Below are 12176 nucleotides of genomic sequence, written 5' to 3'. Positions count from 1 at the left end.
GTTCAGTTTTATGACTTGGGAGAACAAAGTGTTGGTAGTTCTGTTGCCTGATGTGGTAAAATTAGTGAACTAAGATGTGGTTATAAAAGGTGTGAGCGATACATCTTTTTGTAAAGATCATCTCAGCTCAACTTTTATAGAAGCCAAATGAGAAAGATAGTATCCCATGTTATACATGAAGGGCTTAACAGTCATAGAGGTTGAATGAATGAATCATAATGATCACACGTAGGAGCAAATTTCAACTTGCTTGGCACTACCACCTTAGGCCCTCAGTTTGGTAACCACATGATATGTTGTTATTTTGCTGCAGGGTGGGTTTATTTCAACTCATGATTAAGGTTATCATTTATTATAGAAAAAAAACTAAAGGCAAAAAAGTGAAGGAACCAGTTCCATCCATGGTGAAGAGGAGAGAGGGAAAGACGGATGCATGTCTACCAATGCTCTCTTCTGTTACAGCCCTGGATCTCCACCGAGGAAATGCCGCCAGCAAGTTCACAGGGTGAGAGGGTTACAGGCTACATACTTCATGTATTTTTAATATCCACAAGGAGCAGTCGCTTCTGAAATGTTGGGGTGCTGCATGTAGCCTGATCTTTCCATCTTCCATGAGAGGATCACTGAGACTCAGGATGGAGCCTGGAACAGAGAACATGATTTAGAAAAAATATTAGTACTGCTCTGAAATCTTGAACTCTTTGTTCAAGAGAACTTAGTACTTGGTCAGACTCTAGAACCTTCTGCACTTCAGGTTCTAGAATGGGGACTTTCTGGTCAGTGTCCATTATATGTGATAGCAAGAATTCTATGCTCTGAGCAGATTTAACTCTATCCTTATGCCATGTACCTCACAGCATCTAGGCAATCTTAAGCAATTCCATCCTCCTACCTGTAGAGTTTGATTGTGTTAGTTTTCTTTTCTTTTTTTTTAAAGATTTATTTATTTAACGTATATGACACTGTCACTATGTTCAGACACACCAGAAGAGGGCATCAGATCTCATTACAGATGGCTATGAGCCACCATGTGGTTGCTGGGAATTGAACTCAGGACCTCTGGAAGAGCAGTCAGTGCTCTTAACCACTGAGCCGTCTCTCCAGCCCCCTAGTTCTCTTTCTTAAGAAAGACTTTTCACTCTTGCAATGTTTGTGGCTTACATATGACACTATACATTAAGGCAGCTGAGCTGGAGTTTAGATGAATCTTAATAGAATTCCAGCATGGATTTGAAAAACAACTACCTATTATTCACAGATCTGGGAAAACCAAAGCCCTCTGTAAGTGGTCTGGTGGAAACCAAGGTCCTCTAAAAGCGACAGTTTATATTTGGGGCAGATTATACCTTACACTTAGAAATATAAAACTTTTATTTCACTATTCCCTACTTTTCCCCAAAGATTTTAATTCTCTACTTAGTTGGACTTCTTCACAGCTAGTGATAAGACCCAAGGGGTAATTGACAAGGAAAGACCTAAATGGTTCAGAAACATCTCCAAACATCAAACTCCTATAATGAAATGCTGGATGGTGAATGCAAGTATGACCAGCGACTTCTATCCAAAGTTTAATTGGTTAAAGGAAAATTTTGGCTCAAGCCATGGGTCTTCTATCAGTAGGTGGTATGGCCATACACATACATACTCCACATTATTTGATTCTTATTTCCCTATTTTTCTGGTAAAATGATACTTTTGAAAACTCTAAAACTACTTGAAGTAATCTATATTTTTCCGTGTGTGTAAACTTAATAGAAACAGCAAATATTCAGAGAAGGTTTTTCTTGGATAAGAATAGGACTTCTTCTGATAAGGGGAGGCTTTCAGCTATGTTTTGAGAATGTCAACTTTCAGTACTTACTTCATGACACCAGATGGTTCTACCATGAGGAATCCTGCTTGTTTGGGAGAGAGTGTCTTTTGTGTTTTCAAATATTGTTTCTCATTTTCAACAGACGTCTTGTAAAAATCCTGCCAGTTGTGGCACACAGGTAGAGAGGATGATATTAGACTGTTTAGGAGAAGGTCTGCTGAGAAAAGGTACCTGCTCCTTACTGTCACCTCCCTTTGACATAACAAGATTTGGACAGTCTCATAACTTCATCTGAGAGGATGCTGCCTTTGATCCTAACATCTATCACCTTATGAGATCTCACTCCTCCTCCCCCTCCTCCTCCTCCTTCTGGGCAACATTTAATTGAGAGCATCTGAGCAGACTGGTATTGAAAAAGGAGATGATAGTTAGTTACATCTTTATCCAAAGACAGAAAAAGAGTGGCTTCTGCAGGTAGCCAGGAAGAGGCTGTCTCTTCTGCATCAGTGAGGGTAGGACTTTCTGAAGGAGGCAGAGGTAGGAGGATCATAAGTTTGAGGTCAAACCTCATTTCTTAAAATAATTAGGAGGCTCGTTGGAAACAAGCAACAGATACCACCAATTATCATTGTTCATGCAGCAGGGAGGACTTTCCGGGGTCCACTTCCAAGCTCCTCCCTCATCCTCATCAGAGTCCCAACCAGTAGACATGCAGTGCCCTAAGATGATGGGCTAGCCCAAGTTTCCCACATTACCTGTAGCAGGTTAGGTGCTGAAAGCGTAGAGATAGGTCTTGAATGTATTAGTAAAAGATTTCCTTTTAAGAAAGATCCTAGTGAATCTTGGATCATCTTTCCTTCCTCATGGTATTTTCTGTCATAAACAGTACTTAAAGAGTAAGAGGAAGCATTGGCAGGTAGCTAACCGTGCCTCCTTTCCCTCTGAAATTCATTATTTCCTCCATCCCATTTCACATGAAAAGCAGTCCAGCCACTCATTACAGTCTGACCTCAAAAGCACAAGGTCCAAGAAAACAAAAGAAAAGAGATCTTGTATATTCATGCCACCTGTACTATATCCAGAGTACAATGACCTATTTCAGTGTGTTTGACCTCTCAGCTGCTATTCAATGTAGGTCAGTGTTTTATGGACAGCTCCAAAAGAGGTAAATGATATCATTAACTTTAGATGGGAACCCTAGAATTCCAACATGTGTATCAGACTTAGCAGATTCCTACAGTGAACAGGTGACAGAAGGAAGAAAAGTTATTGGAAATTTGGGTGATAAATAATAGGGTTGTTATTTCTCTCACTTGTGTCTTCAACACAAAAAATGTAGACAAAATCACTGAAGGAAAGGAGATGACACTGCTATCCCCTAACCATCTGCCCAGTGCCAAGGGTTGAACTAGATGGAGTCCGGATCCTTCATCATGGGTGCTTTCTGACAAGCAAAACAGCATCATTCCCTGAAGAGGAAGAGGTAGAACCCAGAGCCTTTTGTTCTCAGCTGCATCTCAAGCCCTGGAATGGTTTCCTGTATTTGTTTGCTGGTTCACCTAAATGGTATTATGACTGCAACATTAACAGATTGTGAAAAGAAGAGGAACCAGGATAAGGAAGTCTTCCCTTACCCATCAACATCAACACCCCAGACAAAAGAGAAGAGGATAGGGTCGGAAAGAGGGAGTGTGGTAGTACTCACCAAAAATTATAAGGGACCCTAGATCTATGATCTTTTATTCTGGCTGATTTATTTTCTATTCTCTCTCTCTCTCTCTCTCTCGCTCTCGCTCTCTCTCTCTCTCTCTCTCTCTCTCCCATATGTGTGCTTACATATATAAACACAACGTCCTCAGGTCCTCAGTTCATTTAGTGTTACTTGTATGTGTATAGTTTCAGACTGTGTCCATTCTTAGAGCCTCAAAAGCCCTTTTATGGAGATCCAGAGGAACTTTATCTCAAAATGAACTCAAACAGCCTTTTCTGATTTTAATTTTCTGAACTTAAGTTCATATCTATTGCTTTTTTTTTCTCGATGATCAAAAACCGTGATAGACTGTAATATTATTGCTGTCTTTGGTTGTTTGTAGACAGGGAGAAGGTCTGCTTAAGGTTACTCCTATCTGAATGGCATAGTCACTGCAAACCTGACATGATCATTGTGTGTTCTTTACAAAGCATCCATTGCAAATTTAAGTTGAGCGTGTATTGAAAACTCAGTAACTGACAGTGCAGCACACACATGGTAAGTGCTTTACAAAGAGACACATATTTAGGTTACCTTACAGAGACATCCTTCTGCCACCATGCAATGCTACCTTCTTTCCCCAGACACCATCAATGGTAGCATGCTAAGCTTCCCATCTGACCACAGCTATGTTGTTTGTTTTCATCCCAAAGTAGCACAGCAGTGCTCTTTCTATTGTGTTTTAAATTTTTTCTCTCCTGGTTGTAGGGAAATCCTCCTGTGATGTGCCCTGGAAAACAGGAATTGGATCTCTGATTAGCAGCAGGCTGATCTTATTTTTTTGGTGGTGTAAATTAATCTCTCCATGTTCAGAAAGCCCCGTCCCCACAGGAGCTTAGTTTCTGGATACTTCAAAGCGTGTCCCCTGTGTCTAGGAAGCTGTGAGGATTCTAACTTAAACACTAAAATGTAATGGCTTTGCTTACGCACAACTAGAGACAGGTTCTAAGGTCAGCTTGGTTTTTGTTGTTGTTGTTTTAGAATCAAAGAGATTTTCAGTTGTAAGAACTCATTGGATTTTCAACATTATTTAGGCTCATTTCTCAAGAATCAGGATTTCTGTTTTCTGCCCTTCCTAGAGGATGACGTTTTCACTCATTTATCCTATTTTTGGTGAATGTTCGCTCTCCACAGGGAAAGGCTCTTCTGTGCTTTCCTACCACTCAACATTCAGTTAGCATTCGATGTGGCATTCTCCATCAAAAGCCAATCAGCATGGGATCTGGACTTCTCTACTTTTTGTGCAAGAGTGATGTTATCTGTCACTGCACTGTTAAAATATGTTAAAATATGCAGTTAACTATCTCCTGGTTGGTCATGCACATTGGGGGAGTAGGCACTTGGGTGTCTGTCATCTCAATAGTTAAAAGAATACTCAGTGTCTAGTAAACCTTCAGAAATATTGATTGATAGATAATAAAGTGAATAATGACATGAGCAGCCTATCTTAATTTCCACAACAACTTTTCATGAAAGGTAACAGTTTTCAAAGATTTTAGATGAAAAAAACCTAAGGATCACAATGCTTAATTCATAGCAATGTTTGCATAAAAACAAACAACAGGAACCAGACTAAGTTCCAATTTCCAAAGCTTAGTATTTCAAACTCCCTCTTCCTAAATTAAAGCTTGTAAAAGACTACAGTTCTGATTGTTTGTTCCTATTAAAATTGTTTACATTTAGTGTGTGTGTGTGTGTGTGTGTGTGTGTGTGTGTGTGTGTGTGTGTGTGTGTGTTTCTGAATGCACGTATAAATGCATGCTGCAGTGCAGGTCAAAAGACAGCTTTCAGAAGTCAGTTCTCAGTCTCCTACAATGTGGTTTGTGAGAAATAAATTCGGGTCATATGTTTAGACAAAAAGTGGGTAGAAGCTATTTGAGCCATGTCAGATGCCCTAGCTGTTCTCAAAACAATCACTTCAATAGGCAAATATATCTTAGTAGATACTGTTTAGAAATTAGTTGTATGGGTTGGGGATTTGGCTCAGTGGTAGAGCGCTTGCCTAACAAGCGCAAGGCCCTGGGTTCAGTCCCCAGCTCTGGAAAAAAAAAGAAAAGAAAAAAAAAGAAATTAGTTGTATAATTTGACAGTTAAAGGAGTGCTAGATGATGTGTATTAGAAAGAACACCTGTCTGCAAAGTCACAAAAGGATCTGTCATTTTAGGACTCTAGGAACCAAAGAAACTAAAGGGCTATGATCCAATGCTAAAAATAATAAGAAAAGGCTATAGATGATGACACTTAAGGACTTGCAGACCCAGTTTGGCTGAATCACAATGAAGGATTGGGTATAAGCTCTTGCTGGCTTCTGGTGAGACTGGGCAAGACTCAGGTCCATGGGATGCAGGAATCTCATTGATAGACAGCACATTTACTTCTGAGTTAGCACAAAATCTTACTCATTTCCCTCCCCAGAGACAGCATTGAAGGAAAACAAATCCTTTTCCCCTGGCATTTCATTAAACAGTTTGGAGGATGGCTGTAAACTTTAAAAGCAGAAATGAACGTAGTCCAGGTAATCTAATGGATTGCATGCATTTCAAGGTCACCACACTTCAAGGGCTATAAGGTAAATGATTGTTTGGCAAGTGTAAAGAATGGCAGTAGTTTTATCTAGTCTATTAGAAACTTTACAGCAGCAAAGGAGGCTGTGAGAACTGTGAGAAATGTTGGCATTTTGTAGGAACATTTGGGGTTCAGGATGAGCTTAGTTCTTTATTAACTGCGTGACATTGGGCATTTCTCTGCCTCTCTGCTTCTCAGATTCTTAACATGGGAGTCCTCAAACCTTTCTCTCATGACAACGGGAGTCTTTGGGACAAATTACACTGAATTACCAAATATGATTTGTTGTGGAACTTCAGTAGGGTGGTGCTGTTTTCAGCTTTCTCACCTCAGCAAACTCTGTCACTGACATGGCCTGGTTCCCATCTACAGAACAGAAAAAATTAAAATCCTACAGGGCTGTTGTAAAGAAAACGAACATGTTTAAATTCAGAAACTCAGCTCGCCTAACACTGAAAGCATCATTTTCTTTACTGGGATCCTTCTTCTCTGGAAGTTGCTCTTATTATAAATTAGAGATTCATAGTGTCTGTTGCCCAAGGTGCTGTTAACAGCGGGGGCTCTGCAGTGATCATGTTCTAAAACCTCACGGAACTTCCGGTGTTAAAATTATGAGATAGTGCCTTGTGGTTTGTCATCGTCAGTCAATGCTCTCTATATGAAGTGTTTTCCTTAAAGTGAGGATAGAGAACAGGGCTCATAGCCAGTCACTCTAGGGATGGTCTTTTGTCTATACTCTCTGACAAGACATTACATTACAGAGAGTTGTGCTTGTATTTTGAACGTTCAGATCGAAAGACTGAGCCTCTTATCCATGCTCACTGGAGCATGTCGCACTACTTCTATCAAAGGCAAGCGTGCACTCAGAAATGGACAAGCGAGCTTCGCAAAAGCTGACAGCACTTTCCATGGTTCTCAAAGCCTTTGTGTAGAACAGAGGGGGAAAACCATCATGATTGTCATGTAAACAAATCAGAGGTGATTAATCAATCCAGGAGTAATGGCTGCGATCTCAGTTAGTTATGGAGGAATAGTGAGCTTTCACTTATGACTTTACCATCATCTAAATGAATTCTCTCTGGAGGAGTGCAGTGACTATTGTGTTAGAAAAGTGTACATTGCATGAAACCCAAAGATCTCTTTTTGATCTCTGTCTAAAGAAATGATATTTATGACCCGGAGACTGACAGTGTGGCCTTCTAGACCGACCCTCTTACCTCCCATAGGGGTCAAATGTGAGGCATGCTTACTGGATGTTGTATATGATTACAGGATATTGCTTTGCAGATTCTGCCCTGCTTCACATGTTATTGCTGTACAATTATTATGCCCACAGGACTGATAGCCCTCTGTGAGGTATAAAGTAATCAAACTCTGGTAAATTTGTTCAGGAAGTTAATATCTTGCCCTGGAGAGAAATGAGATTCCCGTGTTCTATTGGATGAACAGATAACACTCATCCCTACTTACCTTCAACTCAGAAACCTTTCTAGAGTCCCATGTCTCCAAAACAAAGAGAAAGAAAAGTCTTATTTTGAATGACCATGTTCACCTGGATACTCAGTGATGCTCAATGACATGAGGCATTCCACATGGTTTTCAAGGTTGATTTCTAGACCAACTTTGGTCATGATGAGAATCACTATTAGCCAGGACTGTGTCTGTCTGTTGGTGTCTGTGTATCATTGACTCTCTCTCAACCATTCTCCATATCAGATTTAGATGCAGAGTCTATCATTGATCCTGAAGATGATTGGTTTGAATAGGCTGACTAGTCATCATGTCATGGATAGTATAGGGTCCATAGCACAAGAAAAGCCTAGTACATGCACTCCTGGGTCAATCTGTTATGAATCCTTGGTTTGTCTTCTATGAGATTCTCTTTAGCAACATGACACTGGACCGTCTTTTCCCTTATTTCTCTTGTTTATTAAGTGGGAAGAGTAAATCTTACTTTCCATTGATAAATAAATGAGCAATGAATTAGAGTGAATAGGAGAGAGTTTTGTAAAACAGAGCTTAGCAATCCGTAAAACTCTTGCAGTGTGGGTGTTAAGTACTCTGCCAACCACCGCAATGCCTGACACATGCTTGAAGTTTCATCATTGTCTATCAAATGAATGCTCTTTTGGGATGTGCCTTGCTTTTGGCTCTGGTATATCTGCTGAGTCTGGCTAGCCCTTCCTCAGCCAGTGCCAGGCAATGCTAGAAGCAGCTTAAGAAAATGCACTTACTTGCTCATGCTATGTTAGTCTTTTGCGTTTTTCATGTAAAAAATAATTTTCCTTTAACAATTTCTAGTAATGCATTAAATGAAATTACAGTTGTTTGCCATGAACTAAGTTTCACTTGGATATTGTTAATGAAGAGAGGATTTCTAAGCAACATTCTAATTTATAATAGGTATCAGTAGGTCATTGTTGTTTTTAAAAAAATACTATTCCTTATTCTTTTTTTTTTACTATGCAGTCATTATCCCCTTCCTGGTCCACCCTCCTCCCATGTCTCCAAGACAATGTCCCCTACTCTTATCCCCCACCCAACCAGACCTCCCTACTCTCTGAGGCCTTAAGTCTCTCCAGGGTTGCTGGCTTTTAAGAAAGAAATCTTTACCACTCTTTATCATATTTATAATTCTTGTCTTCACTAACAAACACTAGATGTTATAATGAAACAACATATGGCTTTATTTTATTTTAACATCTTACTCTATTCAGTCCTTATTCTATTGTATATTTGTGTGAATCCAGGTCATTTGAAAGCATGTTCTTGGTATGAATTATTCATTCTTTGTGCAACATGTAAATGAACGAGTCGAATGCACCCAAAGTCAAGTTTACAGGAGCCCTTGCGATGTTCCAGAAATAAATCCATTATATTACCTTCCAGCAAGCAGGTACATTGGGACCAGTGATGATCATGTGTTAAAGCATTTCACTGCCACTTGACCTTGAAGCCATAACTATCAATAAAAACTAAATGTTATCTGTTACTCCTCCGCTTTCTAGTTTGCCTTAACAAATCATCTTAATTCTGAGCCAGAGGATTAACTATTTCCCTTATGTTTCCGTCTGCTTTGGTTTAAAACAAACAGAAGTTAGCTTCTTAAAGCTTTGGGAATCTAGAATCCTAAGATCAAAGTGCCAACATGGATATGTGTTGGTGACACCATTTTTTCTTTTCCGGTTTGCAAGCAGCAGCTTCCATACTGTGTCCTTTCAATGAACAGACGAAGAAAATATGAAAGAGGAAGGAAAGAGAAGTGGAGGGGGAGAAAGAAAAAGGAGCGGAAAAGGAGGACAAGGGAGAAATGGAAGTGTGAAATAAGGACATGCTGTTTCTTTCCAAGGACATAAGTACCTCAACCTCAATTCCTATTGCCCATCACAAGGACTCCATTTCAAATACTTTGTACTTGAGGTTTTCTGGGGCTACAGAATCTATCTGACCTCATTTTCCTACTAAGGACATTTTACCTTAAGCATAGGAACTGGCTTGTTGCAAAGGATGGTCAAGTGTACACAGGAATGAAGGCAAAACTGGAACCCTTCAAAACCTCTCATTCCTTGATTCCATAGTCTTTCGAGAGAAGTAAACTCTATAATTCTTCACTTTTGTCTCCAGATAATTCTCTTGACTTCACACCAAATAACTTAAATCATTCAGCCTCAACTGGGGGATATTTTTCTGGACATAAGTAATGGGACAAGTTAGTACTGTTTAGTTGGTTTGAAGCTAGAGTTGTTGTTTAATATGTGAGAATATTTAACTTGTCTGATCCCATGAAGAATGAGGTAGACCAGGGATTCAACTGTGCAAGGTTTAAAAATCCCAGTCATGGGCAAGTGAAGATGCTACATGTCTTGTTTTGTTCTGGAGCTTTCTAATCCATCAGGTGATCTGACAAGGTGGCTAACCATGTTCAGTGGTCAGAATTCTCAGCCACCACTTAGTACTCAAAATTGATGCATACCCAACTGATGAGTTTAGGTCTAATATTTCCTGATGTAACCCAATATAAAAATCCCTTGTTCTCTGAAATCTGGTCAATTAGTGTTAGCTTCAAGTGTAACTGCCTCCAAACATGAGAATCATTACGGAAAGGGGAAGGAGAGAAAATTACACAGAAAAGCTGTCATAAAATGGAAAAATAATAATCAGAGGTAGAGGATAAGGAAGAGTGGTGAAAGAAAAGGGGTGGGGAGAAGGAGGAGGAGACTCGAGGGAAGGTAAAGATAAAAGGGGCATAAGGAGGAGAAGGAAGAAAGGGAAGCTCGAAAAGATGAGTATTTAGAACTTTTGGCGATGATGAAACTGTCATCATGGAAAAATTTAGTCTTTCTGAAGCCTAGTTTCCTCATTTGGAAAGTGAAATGAACAGTTATGTTATCTGTTACAATATTGACTATTTATATATAATTATCTGTGTATGACAAGGCACCAAGTTAAAGTTAATAACTATGATGGAAATAGTCATTAATGAGAAACAATCATTACCCTTAAACAACAATTCACTATATTTAAGATAATTATATTTCATATTTTGTATTCATAGGTACATATTTACTTTATCTATACAGTATTTGTAATAAGATATTTTATCACTATGTGTTTCATGCATTTAAAACTATAGTCAGTTGAAAATGGTATTACGAGTAGAACCAGGTCACATTTCTGCACCATCATACATTAGTAAACTCCATTTGAGCCCTAATTCCAATGTTTTAGAGGGTTAAGTGACCTGCTCAAGAAGCAAGCTGGAACAGTTCAGTCCTGAGATTCAAAGTCAAGTCAGATTACTCATGATCTCTCGTTCTCATTTATGCTGTATTCAGCAATGCGGGGCTTTCAAAATGGTACACCCATAAGTGCAGGAGTGTGGAAAGTCAAGGTAGGGCAGAGAGATGTCACTGATGTCTCTGCATAAAGACTGTGACCATGTGGTTCCTATTGCGTCCTTGGGCCTGGGAGAAGGTGACCTGCTTGCATAAAGGGAGCATGTGATGCCAGAAATGTTCAGAAGGACTTGATTGACTATCCTACTGGATTAAACAGCCCCTGCCACAAAGGTTCACAGGAGTGGGGAAGTACAATGGAGTACTGCAGAAATGCTAAAGCAATTGTCCTCCATAAGACCTCCTGTGTGACCCACTCCGTGCAGGGTATCCATAGCCTCCCCCATGGCTTGCATTCAGCCCACACCGCTCTCTCATCTTCAGAGCATTCTCTGGGAGTATAGCTCCCAGGTCTCTGGTTAATTAGCCATCTAAGGGATGCAACTCCTAACAGGGTGTCACATTCTCTTTCAACTTAAGAGCCATTGTTCCCTCCCACCAGGTACAGCTGACCTAGAAAGAAGCTGTATTGTGCCAATGCTGGGACTATTTATTAAGCAGCCTATTTTCTGCTCCAGGTCAACCAACAATGGAAGAGGCAGCTCTAAAAGGGGTGACGGATGCATGGAGAGGTGAGTTCAGTCACCAGTTGGGAAGTCATGACAAAAAATGAGAGGGAAAGAAGCCATGCACAATTGATGGCATTCAAATTCAATAGTGCTATGGGCCTGGCAGGCCTGGCAGAGGATCTCTCTCGATCTCTCTCTCTCTCTCTCTCTCTCTCTCTCTCTCTCTCTCTTTCTCCCTCTCTCTGTCTTTCTCCCTCTCTCTCTCTCACACACACACACACACAAACACACACACACACACACACACACACACACACACACACACACACTGAATTCAGTGAGATGTCGCTCTGTCTTGACTCTCCTGCCTGCCTGTTGTACTCTGTTGCACAGATGATGGTCCTCACCCCGAAATTGATGGCGATGGTAGAATTTTAATCTATGGCTCCTCCGGGAGGTAAGCTGTGCACACTGCCCTTGTCCACCTGTCTATGTTAAGCATGGCCTAAAGTTGAACATTTCCAAGGGCAGAAGAAATTCACACAGGTACCATTCTTTCTCAAGCATATAACAAAAGACATCACTGAGCTTCCTAGACTCCAGAACTGTAGTCTTTTTCATGATAGCATAATGAGGACAGCAGA

The 12176-nt window shown here is 40.2% G+C and overlaps 1 long non-coding RNA gene across 3 annotated transcripts in view; it reads right to left on the bottom strand.

Annotated features, from left to right (window-relative positions):
- Positions 1 to 299: 299 nt before the first annotated feature.
- LOC120096629 (uncharacterized) overlaps positions 300 to 12176 on the bottom strand; it is a 33797-nt gene continuing 21920 nt past the window's right edge. For 2 of the 3 annotated variants that reach the window (XR_010057557.1, XR_005493319.2), the window contains exons 2-3: positions 4098 to 4293; positions 300 to 642 (exon numbers count right to left, since the gene is read on the bottom strand). This is a non-coding gene — a long non-coding RNA (uncharacterized LOC120096629). Of the gene's footprint in view, positions 643 to 4097; positions 4294 to 6390; positions 6495 to 12176 lie in introns of all 3 variants that reach the window. The other variant, XR_010057558.1, reaches the window with a different exon arrangement.

This window comes from Rattus norvegicus, chromosome 14 (assembly GCF_036323735.1).
Source record: "Rattus norvegicus strain BN/NHsdMcwi chromosome 14, GRCr8, whole genome shotgun sequence".
Classification (NCBI taxonomy): domain Eukaryota; kingdom Metazoa; phylum Chordata; class Mammalia; order Rodentia; family Muridae; genus Rattus; species Rattus norvegicus.
This window is presented reverse-complemented; position numbering and strand designations above follow the sequence as displayed.